The sequence below is a fragment of the Callospermophilus lateralis genome, unplaced genomic scaffold, assembly GCF_048772815.1.
Source record: "Callospermophilus lateralis isolate mCalLat2 unplaced genomic scaffold, mCalLat2.hap1 Scaffold_143, whole genome shotgun sequence".
NCBI classification, from domain to species: domain Eukaryota; kingdom Metazoa; phylum Chordata; class Mammalia; order Rodentia; family Sciuridae; genus Callospermophilus; species Callospermophilus lateralis.
Genome location: NW_027512573.1, coordinates 936,009 through 954,421, shown reverse-complemented (window position 1 = coordinate 954,421; position 18,413 = coordinate 936,009). Strand labels below are relative to the sequence as shown.

The window sequence follows — 18,413 nt, the reverse complement described above, 5'->3', positions numbered from 1 at the left end:
GAACACCCTCACTTCTTGGGATATCAGGATACCGGCTATGGCCCCCTTCTCTCTTCTGGGAGAAGTCTATGTTACCCATTTTTAAATATGCTTTATATGCTTGCCTCTGCATGTTTCTCTAATGTTCAAACTTCACCATGTAAGGAAGCAAAACTTGTCACTGGTAACCCGTGGTATCAGTGTTAGTACTGATGTTCTATAAGGGCATTATACAAGTAAGAATAGTTCCCTATTGCTACTTTGCAGAGGGTATATTTTTTCTAAATCATACATTTTGTCAAATGCTCTCTTTACCTTTTGAAACTATTATTTAGAGTCTATTTTTTAGCTTATATAACTGATGACATCCATAGATATTTTTTAGCCATCCTTGAATTCCCAGGATTGATCAAACTTGGAAATGATGTGTGTTTATTATCCTGATAAATTTGATTTGTTAATTAACAAACCAACTCAGCAATGGATAAAGGACTGAAGACATTTCTCCAAAGATACATAAATACCTGAGAAGCACAAGAAAAGGAGCTCAGCATCACTAGCTATTATGGCAATGAATATCTAAACCCTCTGAGGGCTGGGGTAGTAGCTTAGTGGTAGAGCACTTGCCTAGAATGTGTGAGGCTCTGGGTTCTATCCAGAGCACCACAATAAAATAAAGGAATAAATAAAAGTACTCTAAAAAAGCTCTTCATTATTAAAACATTATTCTTCATTATTAAAAACAAACTTCTTCATTATTAAATTTTATTAAAATTCTTCATTTTTAAAACAAAACAAAACAAAAAACTCTGAACTAGGCAAGGTGGCACATACTCAGCGATAAAGAAGCCTGAGGCAGGAGGATCACATGTTCAAGGCAAGTCTCAGCAATTTAGCCAAATCCTCACTCAAAATTTAAAAAGAGGCTGAGATGTAGCTCAGTGGTAGAGCACCCCTGCATTCCATCACCAGGACAAAAAAAAAAAGAGAGACAGAGAAATTTAATAAATTAACACTGTGAGTCCCCTTCTAGTTATACATCCAAAAGAAGTAAAAGCAGGCCTCAAATAAGTTGGTGAACACCAAAGTTCACAGCAATCACAACAGTCACAAGGCCTCTGACGTTCTGGTCAAGTCTGGGTATGCCAATCAATTTCCTGTGTGCCTGCCTGCATTTCAAAGGCTGCATACCTGTCTACAATGGCCTTTCTCAGACACCCTGACAGTGGGCACTCTGGAGGTCAATGGCATTCCAACCACAGGATGAGATCACACAACAGTTACCCTAGCCCAGGTCATGGGGTGAAAGAGGCGGGAATCTGATTGTGCTGAGTGACCATTGTTGCCAGACAGCCTGGCCACAGAGATGGTGGCTTTCTCTGAGGGGCACTGGTTGTGCTATCATTGGCTTTATCTGGTGTTGGGAGCAAAGGCTCAGTGGTTTTCTATTCCCGTGGTCCAATGAATTGCGTGTATTTTGAAGTCCCCCACTGCAGTGGCATTCTCCTGCATCACTTTCACCCTGCTCAGGGTGGTGGTGACTTTGTCCCTGAGGGCTAGGATGCTGGCCTGCTCTAGGTCAGCTTGGAGGTGGGTGGAGCCTAACTCTGCAGCTCTTGCAAAGCATCCACAAGCAAGTTTCCTGCAAAAGTCCCGTTCTACATAGTCATTATTATCCCTAAGTGACATGCCACGATACAGCAATCAGGCAGGGCAAACTCATGAACAACACATGTCTCTGCATCCCACCAAGAGACATGCCCAGTGCTCACCTTGTCTAGTGAGAAGACGTACTTGGTCACCAGCTGACCCAGCTCAGGAATCTGGCTCCCGGTCCCCAGGAGCACGTGTTCCACAAAGAGTGCAATGGAGAAAACACGACTCCACTGGGTTCTGTCAAAAGAGGGTATTACACACTCAGCTCCAACAGAGAACTCTGAGACAGGAGGAGGGGATGAGAAGGCAGGTGTAAGGCAACACGGGAAGGTGAGCTGACAGGAGGGATTATCCACCAGCCCTGCCCTCAGCACTCCCCCGCCTCTCCATGCAGGCAGGACTTTGGGTCTCACTTTGCTATCTCAGCATGCTCAGCCACTGTGCTCACTCTCTCATAATCCTGCACACAGTGAGTTCCTCTTGACCCTCACAGCATAGCACAGGTTGGGACCCTCCCCACCCTGAAGGCCTGCCCCTCTGCTTGCACTGCCTGCCCCTGTCCATTCTAATGGCTCCTTGCCACCACAGTGGTTCTCCAGGTGCAGCTGAATAACCTGCCTTTCTGTGGCTCTGGGGCACCATGGCCTCCCTGCATGTGGTTAACCTCTTTCTCAAGCATCTAACGAGATGCCGGGCACTTGACAGGGTTCATCAAGCGCAGAGTGAGTGCACAAAGAGCCCTTCCCATGGCAGGAGCACCTGCTCACCCTGCTGCCAGGTGTGCCAGGACCTGGAGTCCACTGATGATCACAGGCCGAGCATGCCAGGGAGAGCCGGGCTCTGGGTCTCACCTGACCTCCGCAGTGACAGCTCTGGCTATGCTCCCACTGCCTCGAAAGTACCCATCCGAGCCGACAAGCTCCAGTGGTATGGACAGCTTCTTCACCAGCTGCAGCCAGGCCTGGGGACTCGGCTTCAGGGTGTCTCTTATCAGCATTTCAGCACAGGCCATTGCAGCCAACACATCTAGTGGGAAGAGGAGAGTGGTCACATGACCCCACAGGGCCCCTTAGACCAGAGGTCCTGGCAGAGTGTGTCCTTGCATTCCAGGCTCATAACCTGCTCCTTTGGGTCTTGACAGGAAGCACTAGCCAGCTCTTCCCAACACCTCTGGGCTATGCTGACTCCCAGGCCCCTAAAGGGTCTCTCCTTGTGCTCCTGGGGACAGGCGCCTCCCGAGGGGGGCTGTACCATCTCACTGCCAGCCATGTCGTGCTTCTGTACAACTTCAGTGAGGCTCTGTAGAATCTGTGGGTGGATGGTCAAGATTCTGGAGAAGTTGTGCAGCCGGGTCTTGAAATGTTGATAGGCCAGGTGCACCCACGGCAGGTAGAGCCCTTCCTCGGGCCTCTCTGAGGCTGCTCGCAGCTCACGGACACAGCACCACAGCGCCATCTGCAGAAACTGGGGTTTTGAAAGGTTTTCAGTATGAATTTTTAAATTATAAAGAGATGTTTTCCTGTGGGAAATCAGAACTATTCAAAAATCACAAAAAAGAGAATTACAACCCAGACTTCCTATCTTTCAATTGCTTTTCAGTAGAGCCTCTAGCCATTTTCCGAGCTGTGCCTTTCCTCAGAATCATCCTCAAATCAAGATCACTGTGTTCCTGATTTTTTTCCACTCAAGATTAGATTATGAGAATCCTCTATCACTCATTATCTGTGCAAACATTGTTTTTCAATGGTTGCAAACAATCATTTTAAAATGGACATACTATAATTTGTCCCTTCTTCATTTATTGGACATTTAAATTGTTTCTAATTCTTCATAATCAGACAAAAAGCAGGAAAACCTTGCTGTGAGCACCTACCTGGCCTCTGATGAGTAGCGGTGGGGTGGGGGCAGGCTCTCCAATCACCCTGCCATGTGACCACTGCTCAGCATCTGCCCAGGAAGCCTGTAAGCCCTCCCTTCTTTTTGAAAACTCAGTTTTGCCAGATAAGCAGGTACAACTGGCATCTAGAGACTCTATATGTTCTCTTGAGTCACTGGTAGGGCTAAGCATGTGAGCAAAGCTTTCTAGAAACTTGCACAATTACACCCTGTGTACCTGCTTGTGACTTCTACCCATTTTAAAAATAAGAGTATATTCTACTCCTTCTCCGCAAACTCCTCGCTAACCTTTCGTCATGCTGGCTAGAGTATATTCTCTCATATTCTCCATCTTCTTTTTCTGTTCTGCATGTGACTACCAGGCAGCTGAGTTTCCATCTTGGGCTGGGCTCTGGCTCTGCAGTCAGCACTTGCCTGATGGGACTGAGGCTCTAGGTTTTCTCCCCAGCACCAAAAACAAAACCTATTAATCTTTCCACTGAATTTCACTTATTATTCTTACCTTAAGAGATCAGTTACATATTTATCTTAATTTTGTCAAGAGAAACTCAACAATTTCAAGAGGGGTGATACAAGGAATCTGGAAAGCTTCTCAAGTTACTAGAATGTGCATTCCTGGAGGCCTTGGGGAGTGATGAGGATTGGCCCTGTGTTCTGAGAAGCTCAGGGGACATTCTCAGCCTAGTGTTCTGCATGGCTTCATTCTGTTCTAATGAATGCCTGGCACTTGACAAGTGCAGATGAACCTACATGGTAGCACAGATGAACCTACATGGTAGCACTAGCTCTCAAAAGCTGAGTTCCCATGTTTGCCCCCAGTCCAGACCATGCAATTTCCACACATGACCTTGAGTGGATACCTACCTTCAGCTCCTCCCAGGTGGACACTCTCATGGTGAAGAGCAAGAAGTCCCTCAAGTAGCACTGAACCAGCTCCTGCTGCTGCTCTCCAGGGAGCTTGGCAAGAAACATGCCCAGGGGAGTCTGCTGGAAGATTTCTACTAACTTATCTGACCATCCTGCAGGGAGGAAGCCAGAGTGTCTTGAGACAATTGAAGCCACAAGCTGAGAGAAGCTTGCTCCCCAGGAAGGAGAGCCATAGGCTAGAGCAGCCCCTGTGGGTGACTCAGAGACAAAGTGATATTGGTTGCCTTATGGGACTAGAGAGTGGTGGATGTATAGACTAGGGGACACAGAAAAAAAGGCAGGATCAACATTCAATTTAGGCCATGCTAGCCCCAACAAGAAAAAATATCTGAGGGAATCTGAGTTTTGTGCTGCACAACTGTTCAGTGTAATGGGCTCTAGTAACCCCGGGTTCCTAGGGAATCAGGACTGAGTGGGCTATTCATCAGGGCTGGGGACAGAGACTATGCCAACCAGGGAGATTTGCCTTCCAGCAGATGGGGAGTTGGCTCCCAGCTGCACACTCTGCTGGACCAGCAGGGTTGGGTAGGGCATTGCCCCAGATGAAGAAACACCCTCTCAGCAGGGAACAGACTGCTTCACATTGGTTTAGGATATGCAGCAGAATACAGACCCAGGAAAACAAGTTCACTTTGAACATACTGGTTCTCTAAGTAAATGTTGAAAAGATGAGTTCATGTGTACATGAAAGATGACTTCCAAAAATAGCCCTACCACTGGCTTTTCTGGAATGACTATGGTCAAACTCAGCCCCCAGCAAGTGACAGCAAAGCACACACTCTCTAGCTTGTGTGACTCAGGATGGATGAACGGTTTAGCATGGAAGAAGGGGACACACTTTCATTGCTAGAATTTGCTGAGAAAGCTTAAAGGGGACCTTTCCTGGGTTTGAGCCTCAGGACAGGAATGGTCAACTTGCAGCAGGTAGCAAGCCCCGTCCCTGCTGGAACATGCTCCAGTTCACCAGCCTGCTGGTCAGTACACTACTAAATCACCTCAAAGGCTCACTTGATGGTGTGACTTACAGGCTTCTGACCTCCTGATGACTCTCACTCCTTCAGCAGAAATTTCAAAATGAAGGCAGGACATGAACTTGAGCCTATTCCACATGCAAAGTGTGAAAACTACAAGTCCCAGAATTTACCAGGTGCTGGCTGCTGTCTGCCCACTGATGGTCAGTCAGTGTCTTTGTGGATAAAGGCTGCTTCACCAGGGCTGCATTGGGCCCATCTTGAGCAGGTCTCACCTTTTACATCTATGATGTACTGGGCCTGGACCCAGAGCTCTTCCACATAGTCCCTGATTCTCCAGCTGAAGGGGACACTGTTGCAAGCACCCTCGGGAAGGCTCATATAGTTCTGCACCACGATGGAGGACATCTCACTCTTGGATCTGCAGTGAGGTGAGGTGAATGAGAGGTGAAGGTGCTATGGGCCAGAGGTGGCTCCATGGTAGAATGCTTGCCTGGCATGTGTAAAGCCCTGGGTTCCATCCCCTGCACCACATCAAAATAAAACAAGGCTGCATAGACAGTTGCTGTCTCCTTTTATGGCCAGGACTCCTGCTGAACAAGAACTGGTGGGCTACCTCATAACCCCTGTTTATAGATAGAATGAAAGCAGGCCACCTATGCAGGGCCTAGGAGGGGCCCAAAGCCTCAGGCAGAACCAGGTCTCCAGTGCCTGCGCCTGTCCCTCCCTTGCACCTTATTGGCCTACATTCCAGAACTGAAGTCCCTGCAATCTGAACAGGAAACTTGGGAAGGCCCCACACAAAACAGGGATACTGAGTCTGGTCTGATCAGAAGCTCGAGGTTGCCATCTCTGTCGATGAGAGAGATCATGCATAATGGAACATGAGCATGATTAAGGACATATTCTTTCCAAAGGGCAGTGTCCCCACTGCACACAGAGTCTAACCCAGCTTTCTGAGCTATCACAGGTGCCCTGAGAGAAGAAAATAGGGAGAGAGGAGATGGAACAAAGGCCTGCAGCACGCCATGGCCTCTAGGATGTAGAAGGAGCTGGCGAAACGTTCCTTGGAAAACAGAGCCTACATTCTCAAGCCCAGGAGAGCTACTGAGGGTGACGTGTGGATTTTCATTCACCTTATGTTATTCATCACAAGCGGAATGTTCAGCAACTTAGTGTTACTAAAAAGATACATCCACAGGTCCCGGGCCCAGGCTGGTGAGTCTGGTCTGATCAGAAGCTCGAGGTTGCCATCTCTGTCGATGAGAGAGATCATGCTGGCCAGCAGAGGCGTGACTGTGCCTTGGACTCGCTTCCAAAGGGTATGCCTGCAGCAGAGTGGGACAGGGGATAGGGGACAGTGGCTCAGAATCACAGCCAGTGCTGTTCTTGACACCTCCTTCCTCTGTGTCAACAAGTCATCTAGCTTACAAGCCAGGGCTGCAAACTGAAGTTTCTATCACTTTTAAGTACAAGAGATTCACAAATGCAATTGTCTTAAGATTAGTTAGCAGGACTGGATAGAACTTAATTCTACATCTAATAACAGTAACTAGTGCCTTGAAAAGGTGAAGAAATATTTGCTGCATTTTTATATAATTTTTTTTCAGAACAAGCCTACTAGGTTCTATAAACAAATCAAATAAGGACCAACTTCACTAAAAAAAATTAAATGAATATTTTAAGGAAAAAAAAGTAGCTATAGATAAAATATAATAAAGATGAAGAGATCAAACTAAATTTGATACAAAGTTAAATAAGAAAACATGTTTATCTAGAATTCGGCTTTTCTTATAGGTGTTTCTGTAACTAACCCTGAGTACTTTAGACTGACAGTGCTTAATTGGTTGAATTAACTACATCTCACGTTCATGCTAAAATGATATATTTTTTACTCATGATAAAAGACAAGAATTACTAAATATTTGTTTTGGGGGAAAAAAGTGAAGCCCTTTGTAGGGAATTTTTTTTCTGGATATATAGTACACAGGATTCTAGAGATAACTTAAAAACATCTACTGAGAAAAAAAAAAAATCCATTAGGCAAGGACAATGACCTTGACTTAAGACCCCAGACTAGAACACACACAATGGATGTGGGGGAGGCGGTGAAAGGGGCCCTGGGCTGAAGCAGCTGAGAGCCCTGAAAAGTGCTCCAGAGTAACAGTCACCACAGAGGGTCTCCAAGAGACCAAATTTAAAACAACTTGAGAATCAAAAAAAAAAAAAAAAAAAAAAAGAAGGCAACAGGCTGCATAACATGATGAACTAAAAACCAGAGGACTCCTGGCCTAAAGGACTCCAAGGAGGCTGGCTATCTAGCCCCAAGGGTATGTGACATTAAGTCCCGGACACACAGTGCTGGTGAAGTGTCATGACATCCTGCCAGCCTCAGAAATGAGCACTGAGGGTACCATGCAAACAGGTCCAGTTGTTCTTGGGTGTTGCTGGTGACCACGGGGAAGAAACTGGTCTCGGGTGCTGTGGAGACCATGGGGCAGTGAAAAGGGAGGCTGGCAAACCCAGCAAGACCAGAGCAACAGTGGCAAAGGGGCGATGGGACATGGCTTGGACATGTGCTAGGAAAGGGAGACAGACCATTCAGGGAGACAAAAGCATGTTCAGTTTCTGGGCTCACAAACTTCCTTCAGACAATGTAACTAGGAAAGAAGTCAAGGAGCACTGCAGAGCGAACTTGAAACAGAAAACTTCCTGTGGTGAGGAAGCCAGCACCCATGGGCCCTGGCCTCCCAGGACTCTGCCTTCGCCAACATTCCCCCTGTGGGCCACGTGGTACAGCAGGCCTGGAGCCAGGGGGTCAAAAGGGTAGAGCTGGAGGGACCTGGAGAACCTCAGTGGCCTAAGATCATCCTGCCAACAGGTGGTTTCAGACCCTCAGACCCTCCATCTCAGACCCTGAGCAACCCTCCAGTCGCCATAGCACAGGCTCCTCAAAGGTTGTCTCAAGTCTGAAGAAAAGGGTCATGGTATTACAGGATAATAAATGATTACAGATAATAAATGACACTCCTGGGTCCTATTTTTGTACTTGCTGTTACTTCAAGCTGTAGGGATGGGAAGATAATTTCTGTTACTTCTCTGCACATAACCATCTCAATTTCAATAACCTTGAATGGCAAACCTGGCTTTGGTTTATGACATGCTGGCAAACATCCTGAGAACAATTTTTTTTAAAGTTTTCTATTATGAAAAAAGTAAAGGACACAAAATCAGAGAAAGGAAGCCAACCATCCCCATGACCACCATTCAGGTGGCCAACAATCCACCAAGACCAACATCCAGGTGGCCAATAAACACCCTAGGACCACCACCTGCATGGCCAATAACCCACACATGCCCACCATCCAGGTCTGTTTTGGGCTCTTGGAGCAAAAACATAGCTCTGCCCCTCGCACAGGTGGAGAAAGAAACACCTGGTGTGCTCCTTCCCCTGGGATGGTATAGTAGGTCCCTGCACTGCCCACTGCTTGCAGTAGCTGAAGGTGCCGGCCTCCTGGAGCGCATCCTGGTTCGCAGCCTCTCGCCCCACCAACTCCTTCAGACTGTAGAGCTGGTTCTCTTCTTGCTTCTTTAGAAGGAAGGGGAGGTGCATCTTAGATATCCGCAAGAACGCGGCTGTGAAAAGGCAGAAAGGACATAATTTGGTCCACCTGTGGGCACCAAATTGGAGGCTCTGCTGTGCTGCTTGACCAGTTCTCCCGCAGAGGGAAGCTACAAGTCCTCTGGCCAGGCCACCTCTAGAGCAGAATTCATGAGATGTCCTGAGATTCCCGCTATGCCAGCTGCATCTGCCAAGCCACAGAAACCTAGAAGGGCAGCTCTCCATACTCAGCCAACTGATTCCCACTGCTCAGGAAGGGCTTGCTGGACTAGGATGAGAAGCAGGGACATGACTCATACCACTGCACACACTATCCCTGCTCAAGAGGCTGAGGAGGATGGTGACTCTCCTCATGTTGCGCAGGCAGCTCTCCTGGTCCCTGAGCATCCCCACGGCACTTTGCACACAGCTCCTCAGCAGTCTGGTGGTGTCCAGGACCTGTGCCTACCAAGGGAGACAGCACATCGTCTGCTGCTGCCATGTCCAGGGTGGGTGAAAGCTACGATACCCACATGAGAAGGTGGCGTGGTGTCCACCTGCCCAAATCAACAGTGACCAATCTCCATGGTGAAGCTGACCTACTGACCTCACCCGGCTGATCCCTGTGTCCTGCCCAACCCCCAGAGGACCACTGGCAAGGTGATGGCTGACATCTTGAATTTGGCCAGTAGTTGAGGGACAGCTCCTAGAGCTAACTAAGAGCCTTCATAAAGAAGGGAAAGGCAGATCTTGTCCCCTACACTTCCAGCATAAAGAGAAGGCAAGACTCAGTTTGACGCTGGCACAGCTGCCTGTGCTTCTCCAGATAAGCCACCTGCAGCCAACAGGGGAACAGAGGAGAACTCACTTCACTGCCCCGCAGGTCCGCAGTATCCGATTCCATCTCCTCAGAAACTTCCTTTTCCATTTCCATTTCTGCCACCTCCCCTGACTTGCTGGTCTCTGCCTCCATCACCTCCTCCTGGTTGCCTTTCACTGCAAATGAAGGGAACACAATCAAGTCACCACTTGGAGAAGGAAGGGGGTGGGTAGTATCAGGTCTGTGCCTAGGCTGAGCCTCACCAGGATTTCCTGTCCCAAGCTTCAGTGGCAGCTCCAGTTGAAGGGACATCCATCATCCACTAGTCAGGTGCCCCACAGCCTGGGCTGAGGGCTGGCACATGACCCACAGCACACCAGCTGATACACTAGATGCTGCTCCTTGGCCTTCCCAAGGCTCTGGTTATGTTGACCATGAGCCAGGCAGTTCAGTGCCACATTCTGAGTTCCTGCTGCGGGCAGGTGCCAAGACTCACAGGTGACTCAAATGTGGCAGCCCTGACTCCAGCTTCACAGGAGGCTGCCTAACTTGGCACCTTTCACCTGCCTTTCGGCCCCCACCTCTGCAGTCTGTCACCTTGCAACTCACACTTTGGGCTGCCTCCTGGCATGAACAGCTGGCTGATGGTGACACTCTGCAGCTTAGTCACATCAGCAGCCATGACTGTGGACCTTCGGAGGTCATCAATGTGCACAGACTGCCACAGCCCTGTGGAGAACAAAGCCACCAAGTCTTCTCACATCTTTCTGCTTTCTTCTTGTGTGTCATGAGTAGGGGCACACCTCTGTCCAGATGCTCAGTCACACTACTGTCAGAGTGATGATTGGTACCTCAAAGCCTACATCCCCGAACACACCAAAACCCATCAGACCCCCTACATCACATCAGCACACTCACCATCAACATGGGTGTTGAGGCTGATTTATATGTCATGCAAAGTCTCCATGGATCCTGTTCACAGTTCTTTACGTTCATCTTACCGTACTTACTGTCCCATAATTAGAAAGTGCTGCAAGGTGCTGACAGTTTGACTTTCCATCTATAAAATTATTAAACTTGTTTCCCTCTTTCCAAAATACCAATTGTCTTACATAAGCCAACCGGTGACCTTCCACAAAAAAAGGGATGGGCTGATTTGAACACAGTACTTTCCCAGGAGCAGGCAAAGGAGTCAGCACTAGGGCTGGTGTGAAAGGGGAAGATCTCTGAGTCATTTGTATAATGAAGAGTGGGAGCAGGAGTGTGTCCCATGCACTCCTGAGGTAGACCAGGCCATGCTGACACAGCAGCAGCAAGTCCCAGAGCGATGGCTGTGAACAGTGAGCCCAGAGAAGCCCAGAGACAGATGGGGTTGGTGTCTGACCTAGCTGCAGCATGGGACCCCAAGAGGCAGCTCAGACATACTTAAAGATAGTCACTCATCTTTCGGCCCTACCTCCATGGAATCCCATGTAGAATGCTCTGTTCCTCATCCGGGACAGTTTTGTGATGAAATAGAAGAAGACGCAGCCCTGAGTTCCTTGTATTTTGTTGATTTCATTAATAGCAGAATACCTATTGAGAAAACAAAAATCAAAACAAAGCAAGCAATGGAGCAAAAGCTAAGGTGTGAGATGGCTGCCATGTCCCAGGAGCTGTTGGGGCTTTACCATATTCCACACAATTCCAGGGGCCACCACATCTCTCACAAGAGGAGAAGGGTGGCTTCCAATTGGCAGGATCACTTCCTACCTCTCACTGATGATCAGAATCCCCACCCGCCCTGCAGGTCTTAGGGCACCCACATGCCAGAGGTTGGGGCTTACTGGCCTTCCCATTTTGAGAAAGTACAGTGTGGTACGGTGGCCCTTGCACACCCAGTGGCCGCAGACCACCTCCCTATAGGATCTGGCTGGGCCTTAACTTGTACTAGGCTCCCAGTGCTTTAAAGGGGCAGAAGTCACTCTTAATTACATGAGGTAACAGAACACAGCAATTATGAAAGCAACAGATTTATGAACACCACAAAAATGTTCAATAAATATTAATTTATTTATATAGTCTTACTGCCCTTAAACTTATAAGTTCTTTTCTTTTTTTTTAGGCAGTACTGGGGATCAAACTAGGGCCTCAGACATGCTAGGCAAGTGCTGTACCACCAAGCTACATCCCAGACTGAACTTTAATTTTAATTATGTGATTCAAAATCAAAATGATCAAAAAAGGACTGTAAATGACTACACACACAGCTTTAACACATTTTCCTAAACACTACAAAAATTCCATTATTGATAGGTCTAGCATTTCACAATTTCTGTGCCATTACTGGCCTTTTCCTTCATCCTTTACTCTCTAGCTACTCTAGCCCATGTCAGGAGCTGGTAGGGAGAGTCATTCTTATTTCCACACTGTTTTCATGGAAAAAATTCTTCAGGATGTCCTAGGGAGATTTTGGCTTCCTATGTTTTCCTAGAAAACTACTGAGAACATACTTAGCTGATGCAATGAGCTGAGCACTGTGAGTGCCATCATCAAAATCCATCTGGACAATGAGGATTTTATGTCTGTCTGTCTTCATTAAGCTGCTTCTGAAAGGAAAAGAGAATCACCCAAGTGAGTCCTCTGTCCTAAACATGGGCAGCCACAGTTCAGGAGGCTAAGGTAGGAGGGTCACCAGTTCCAGGCTAGCCTCAGCAACACAGCCAGACCCTATCTCAGAATTAATAATAATAAAAATTAGGGCTGGGGATGTGGCTCAGTGGTAGAGCAGCCCTGGGTTCAATCCCCAGCACAAGCAAAAAAACAAAACAAAAACATGGATCATAACACTCCACAAAGTGAAGGGAAACACAGGCCATGCAGAACCCAGCATCCAGGTGGGGTCTCCCTCCACAAGGTGAGGATGCAATCCAATGGAGAAGAAAAGGGCCACACAGTGCTCAGGAGACAGACGGACACAGCTGTCTTACAACTGGGGCCAGAGGGGCATACCAGGAGGCTGAGCAATGAGCCTCCATAGTACTCAGAGTTCCTTACAAGTGGTTACCACACCCTGGCATGCGATACCACGTTCCCAGGGCAGGGGCCAAAGGTGATGGGCAGGCAGGGCACCTCTCCGGACTTCCTTGAGGAATGAGTACTCAGTGTCAAACTGCTGCAGTGACAGGATCACAGGCTTACGGGCCAAGCCCTTCACCTCTGCCCCTAGAGCTTCACAGTCACAGTTCGTCAGCAGTCTGGAGAAGGTGGTGACCTACAAAATGGGCACACAAGCAATCAGCTGAATTTAAGTAAGAGCACAGAGCACCAGGTCAGAACCCAGGGCCAGTGGGCACTCAGACAGAAAGAAGCCCAACCCAGAGCAGTTTTTATATACAAGGAGTGGCTGAGGCAAGCAGAACCTCCAGGGTCAACAGATGGCCGAGAGAAGACTTGCCCTGACTAAAAGATGCTTTGATCTCCTCCTGAGAGGTCAATGTCTCTCTTCTTGCTTTTTTCCCTACCTGGGAGCCTCCTGATCCTTTAGGGCTCAGAACAATGCCATTTCTTCTTGTAATCTTATTTCATGCTATCAGGAGTTAGCCACTCCCTCCCCTCAGTAATTCTCCATTCTCTGCCATGGACCACACCCCATAGTGCAAACCCAGACATCACCAGGCACATAAGCTCTCCAGACCCCATTTTTTTTTGTACCAGGGATATAGTGCAGGGGTGTCTAACCACTAAGCAATAACCCAACCCTTCCTTTTAGTTTTTATTTAGAGACATGGACTTGCTAAGTTACTTAGGGCCTCCATAAGTTGCTGAGGCTGGCTTTGAACTCTCAATCCTCTTGCCTCAGCCTCCCAAGCCACTGGGATTATAGGCATGTGTCACTCCACCTGGATCTCGTCCCCTTCTCTGGGCCTGTCCTTACTGACAAGCTTCCTATTCCTACATCCAACCACACAGCAGACATCCAAACCTATTCAAAACAGATGTCACCACTGGCTCCCAAACCCATCGTTCCTTCCTGGGAACTCCATGATGATAGCACAAAGCTACAGTGATCTCAGGAAGGCTGTCCTCCACCTCCTGCCACCCTCCATGGAATTGATGATCAGCCCACCCATGCTGCCAGCTAACCATTTGCAGTTTGCACCATGCCAGAACTTCCTGACAGATCTATCCTCTCAATGTCACTCTCTTACTCCACTGTCTTTCCATCACCCAGTCATTGGGGCATGTCTACGTACACTTTCATTCATAGCTCCTCTCTGTGCAGTCAAGACCAAGCTCAAGGCTATCCACAAGGCCCTCCACATGTCTCTCCACCTATCCCATCCCCACAACCCAGCACTCACAGCTTGAATTTCAAGCTCTGTCAGCAGTCCCTTCCTGGTCTCCTGCACAGATGCAAATTCAGACTCAACACCTGTGCCCCAAGGATCCCTCTGCCTCTGACACATACACAGCCAGCCCTCACAGCGGGCCAGTGTCTTTTAAGGAGAACCAACCTCGTCCATTATGAGAAGCTGTCCAAGAATGAGAAGCAGGCCAATCACTTATAACCCGGGTGGGCCCAGCACTCTGGGAAGTGAACATTGTGCCCAGTGCTGCTGTCAGAAAAGAGCTCTGCTCACAAACAGGTGAGAGAGACAAAAATGGACTTATCCTCGTTTTGCCTAACATGGAGGGGACATACTGGTTTTCCTTCTGAACAGTGCCTTAAATGGAGTTGAGACCTTCTGGCACCAGAGAGCAAGGGCTCTTGGGAGAAAGTAAAAAGGAAAGGCTATGTGGGCAGTCACCTCTGTGAAGATGGCGTGGCGCTCCAGGTCCACATTGTGAAGTTGGGCCTGGAGGAAATCTGCAAAGGAGTGGTGCTACTGCTTGTTCCAGTATTCCTGGGACAGGGTCTGTGCAGCAAATGAACCTAGTGTGGAGGTGCTCAGCCGCACCACAGCATCTGGTGTGGCACAGTCCAGCAGGATCAGCTTGGCCTCCTCAGATACTCTATGATACAGCTCCTGTGTCAGGTCCCCAGGGCCCTGCCTCTCCACAGCCTGCAGTACCACAGAGGCACAGGCGTCAGAGTGGTAGCCGATGAAGACGTCAGCAGGGCTGTACTTGTGCCCAGCCAGGAACTGATGGGCCTTCACGTCAGCAAACTGCTCTGCCCACTGCATGAGCTCCTGCACAATGCTCTTCTGCCACCTCTGCAGCACCAAGCTGAGGTCCAGGTAGTGCTTCTCCAGCCAGTTAATGAGGGCCACGGGGAACTGCTCGTACACCACATTTTTCTCCTCAATGACAATCACACGGAAGTCAGGGTGGACCGGACACTTGACGTGATGGGTGCCGAGCCCGAGGTCCACGTACTTCTGGCCCCTGAGGTAGACGTAGTACTGGTTGAGTGCATCGTACAGGCTCTCATAGAGGTTCTGCAGGTTCAGCAGCACCACGATCTTGCCAGTCTCCATGCAGATCTTCACCCGGTTGATGTTTCTGCAGATCTGGGTGTACTCCTGGTCCCAGGGAAAACTGGAACCAAAGATGATCTCGGGCTGCTGGTCCTCACTGAAGAATAACTGCTGCAGAATCTGCAGGGCCACATAGTTTTGGGTCAGAATGAGCAAGTAGCGGGATTCAGCTTCTTCCGGTTCCCCTACTGCTGGGAATATGTTCTGCATACTCCCACAAATGTTCTGCTTGATGAGCCTCAGGGTGCTGACCTCTTCCACACACCCAGCCTCAGGTAAACTGGCCATGAAGATGTCCAAAGCAGGGATGTCATCTTTGCCACTGAAGTTCCGAAGGACTGCCTGTGCAATATCCTGTGGAGAAGGCTTCATGTTAGATGCTCTGGCGGTGGCGAAGACCATCTTGATGAGGCTATAGTAGTCGCGAAGCCCAAAGAATTCCTTGTTCTGCCTGCTGCACACTGTTTCATAGGCCTTGGCAAAAGGAGCGAAGTACCCTCGAACCCTGTCCTGCACCAGGCTGTCTGAAGAGCAGATCCCTCTGGCACTCTCTATGAGCTCCTTCTCGCTGGGGCTGTCGCGGGACACAAAGATGCCCCGGTTCATCTTGGCAGGGTCGAGAGCCCAGTTGAAAATACCTATGAAGCCGACTTTCTGGTGGGGGGCAGGATCACCTTCAATGCACCCATCTTCCAACAGTGAGTGCAGAGCCTTCAGGGGCATTTTTGGGGAATCTTCTGCCAAGCCGACCTCATCCAACACCACCACAGACACGTACTGCTGCAGGTCTTTCCCCTGCTGGAAGCGAGCACACTGCTTGAAAGTGTTTATGATGCCCTGTGGGGTGCAGTGGGGGCTACACTGGAACGACACCGCTGCTTCAGGCTGCGGAAGAGAGCGGAGTGCGCGGCCTGGCCCTGCATGGCATCTGCAACTATGGTCTTGGAAAGAGATTTGGAGGTGCCAGGCTTTCCCACAAGGAATAGGGGTATCTTCAGCTCAATGCAGATGATCATCATGAAGACGTTTTCCTTCAGAGCCAAGTTCTTGGCTATGGTTTTCCTCACAGGCACCCCACTCAGGAAAAGATCCTGTGCATGCGTGATCTCGTCCAGGATGACCCCACTGTTGTCATATGGTTCTGGAAAATACCTGCAAATGGCTCTGCGGTAGGACTCCTTCTCCTTTAGGGAGGCATGGTAACAGACCCCCACAGCCATCACCAGGGACCAGAGGACGGGGTCTCTCCTGAAGTTATTTTTGCTGACTCTGGTCTCACAGAGAAAGGTGTTCAGCTTCACCAACAGCATCTCGCTGCGGCCATGAAACCATGTGAACACCTTCACACAGCGCTCCACATCCCGGAGGATGACGAAACTGTACTCACTTTCAGTGTTCCTCATGAACCTCTGAGAGACAGAGAGCACTTCCGTGATCACATGAGTCTCGTCCTCACTGATCCTGACATGGTCCACCAGTCTCTGCACAATCTGCTGGATGTAGAGCTTTTCAGTAGTGTCATTCAGTTGCCCAAAGTCCCACACCAGAGGAATCATGCTCAGGGGCAGGGCATGAACACGGTACACCAGCTGCCTGAGGGGAATAGAGCCCAGCCTATCTGCTGTCTCCTCTGCACTGACGCTGTACCCCAAACCAGCTGACTCCAAACAGCAGATGGTCTCCTGGGAGTGCTTCCTGTAAGGGTTGCAGACAGCTATTATGTGCAAGCCTGAGTCCTTCTCCAGGGGCTTGCCATCCACGGTCTGGTCACACAAGACTTCCTTAATACAGCTTATGGCTTCTGTTGTGTTGGCTTCATCAAAGAACAAGATGGTGTCCAGCTGGTGTTGGTCTTTATTATATAAGGCAGTTTTCTCAGCCTCCAAGACTTTGGAGTGGATCATGGCTGTGGTTGTTCCTCCATGAACCTTGACCAACTTCATGGTCTCAGCCTGGGTACCAGCACGCCACAGATCACAAAGGAATTTAATGAGCCTGGTTTTCCCACAGCCTGTTTCTCCCAGGATGATAACTGGGATCCCACAGCGGAATCGCATCTCAATGGCCAGAATCTTGAGCATGTTGTCTGTTGTAAGCTCATATGTTTAATCGGGATCAAGGGCCTGAGGAATTCCTAGTGATTGGCAGAGTCTCAAGAGTTTCTTATGTCCGGGCAGATTATCAAAGTCAACATTAAAGGGCACCCTCTGAAGCAACAGCCCCTTGTATAGTTCTTTTGTCCTGACATCTTTCCCAATTATCTCCCCATTGATATGGTTGATGGCATCAACGCTGCCATTCTCATTGGGCCGAAGATGGAAGCCTATGAATGTCATGGTTTCGTGGTCACCATTGAAGAACACATATGGGTGAGGCTCTGATTCCCACCTCCTTCAGAGAGTGAAAGGGGTGAGCTCTTCCTCATCAACCCCATCCATGGTGACCATGTGCTTCCCTGGGCTCTGGTCAGAGATATGAAGCGTTGGTGTGGCAAAGTCTCTTGCCATGAAGATCATGAAGGTGACCACAAAATTCTTGAAGCCTGGTAGTGTAAATCCAGTAAAGCCTGGATTACAGAACATACAGGCCTCACAGTCCTTGAGCTGACAGTTGAGGAACCGAGCAAAGTTCTGGAGCTCTGACCAGGAGGGGTTGATGACCCCACAATATATGAGGAGGTGCTGGATGCACTCCCCTAGGGTACCTTCAACAGAGCCTGCTTGGTATTGAAATGTGTCTAGGTTTTGTTTTTGATGGAATCTTTTCAAATATTGGTAAGGTCTTTGGAAAGTGGTACTGCAGAATTCTCTCTCATCCATTCCAGGCTCTCTGAAGCTTCTCTCAGGGCTCAGCTCCATGGCTATCACTTCTTTGGGAGGTCTGCAGGTGACTCTGGGGAAGATGTCAAGAAAACTAAACTGGGGGGCATGTGAATTCTGCAAAGGAGAGACATAAATATAAGTTAGAACTTGATTTCCTGAAAGATGTATATTAACCCTCCACGCGATCTCCTCAGGATTGGCCTTTATGAAAACAATCACTTAAATACACAGTGATTGTTTGCATTCTGCAGCCTCTCATTCACAGAGGCTGGCATCTGC

General features: G+C 48.8%; 1 pseudogene across 1 annotated transcript in view; it reads right to left on the bottom strand.

The window, feature by feature from the left end:
• LOC143387886 (E3 ubiquitin-protein ligase RNF213-like) overlaps positions 1–18,413 on the bottom strand; it is a 51,413-nt pseudogene that overhangs the window by 10,948 nt on the left and 22,052 nt on the right. Inside the window, exons 17-30 of the transcript XR_013154901.1 lie at positions 14,641–18,248; positions 12,955–13,103; positions 12,343–12,438; positions 11,307–11,425; positions 10,460–10,579; positions 9,899–10,026; positions 9,351–9,495; positions 8,915–9,065; positions 6,566–6,757; positions 5,705–5,850; positions 4,396–4,550; positions 2,886–3,099; positions 2,487–2,667; positions 1,752–1,872 (exon numbers count right to left, since the gene is read on the bottom strand). The product of XR_013154901.1 is annotated as an E3 ubiquitin-protein ligase RNF213-like (transcript). The remainder of the gene's footprint in view (positions 1–1,751; positions 1,873–2,486; positions 2,668–2,885; positions 3,100–4,395; positions 4,551–5,704; positions 5,851–6,565; positions 6,758–8,914; positions 9,066–9,350; positions 9,496–9,898; positions 10,027–10,459; positions 10,580–11,306; positions 11,426–12,342; positions 12,439–12,954; positions 13,104–14,640; positions 18,249–18,413) is intronic.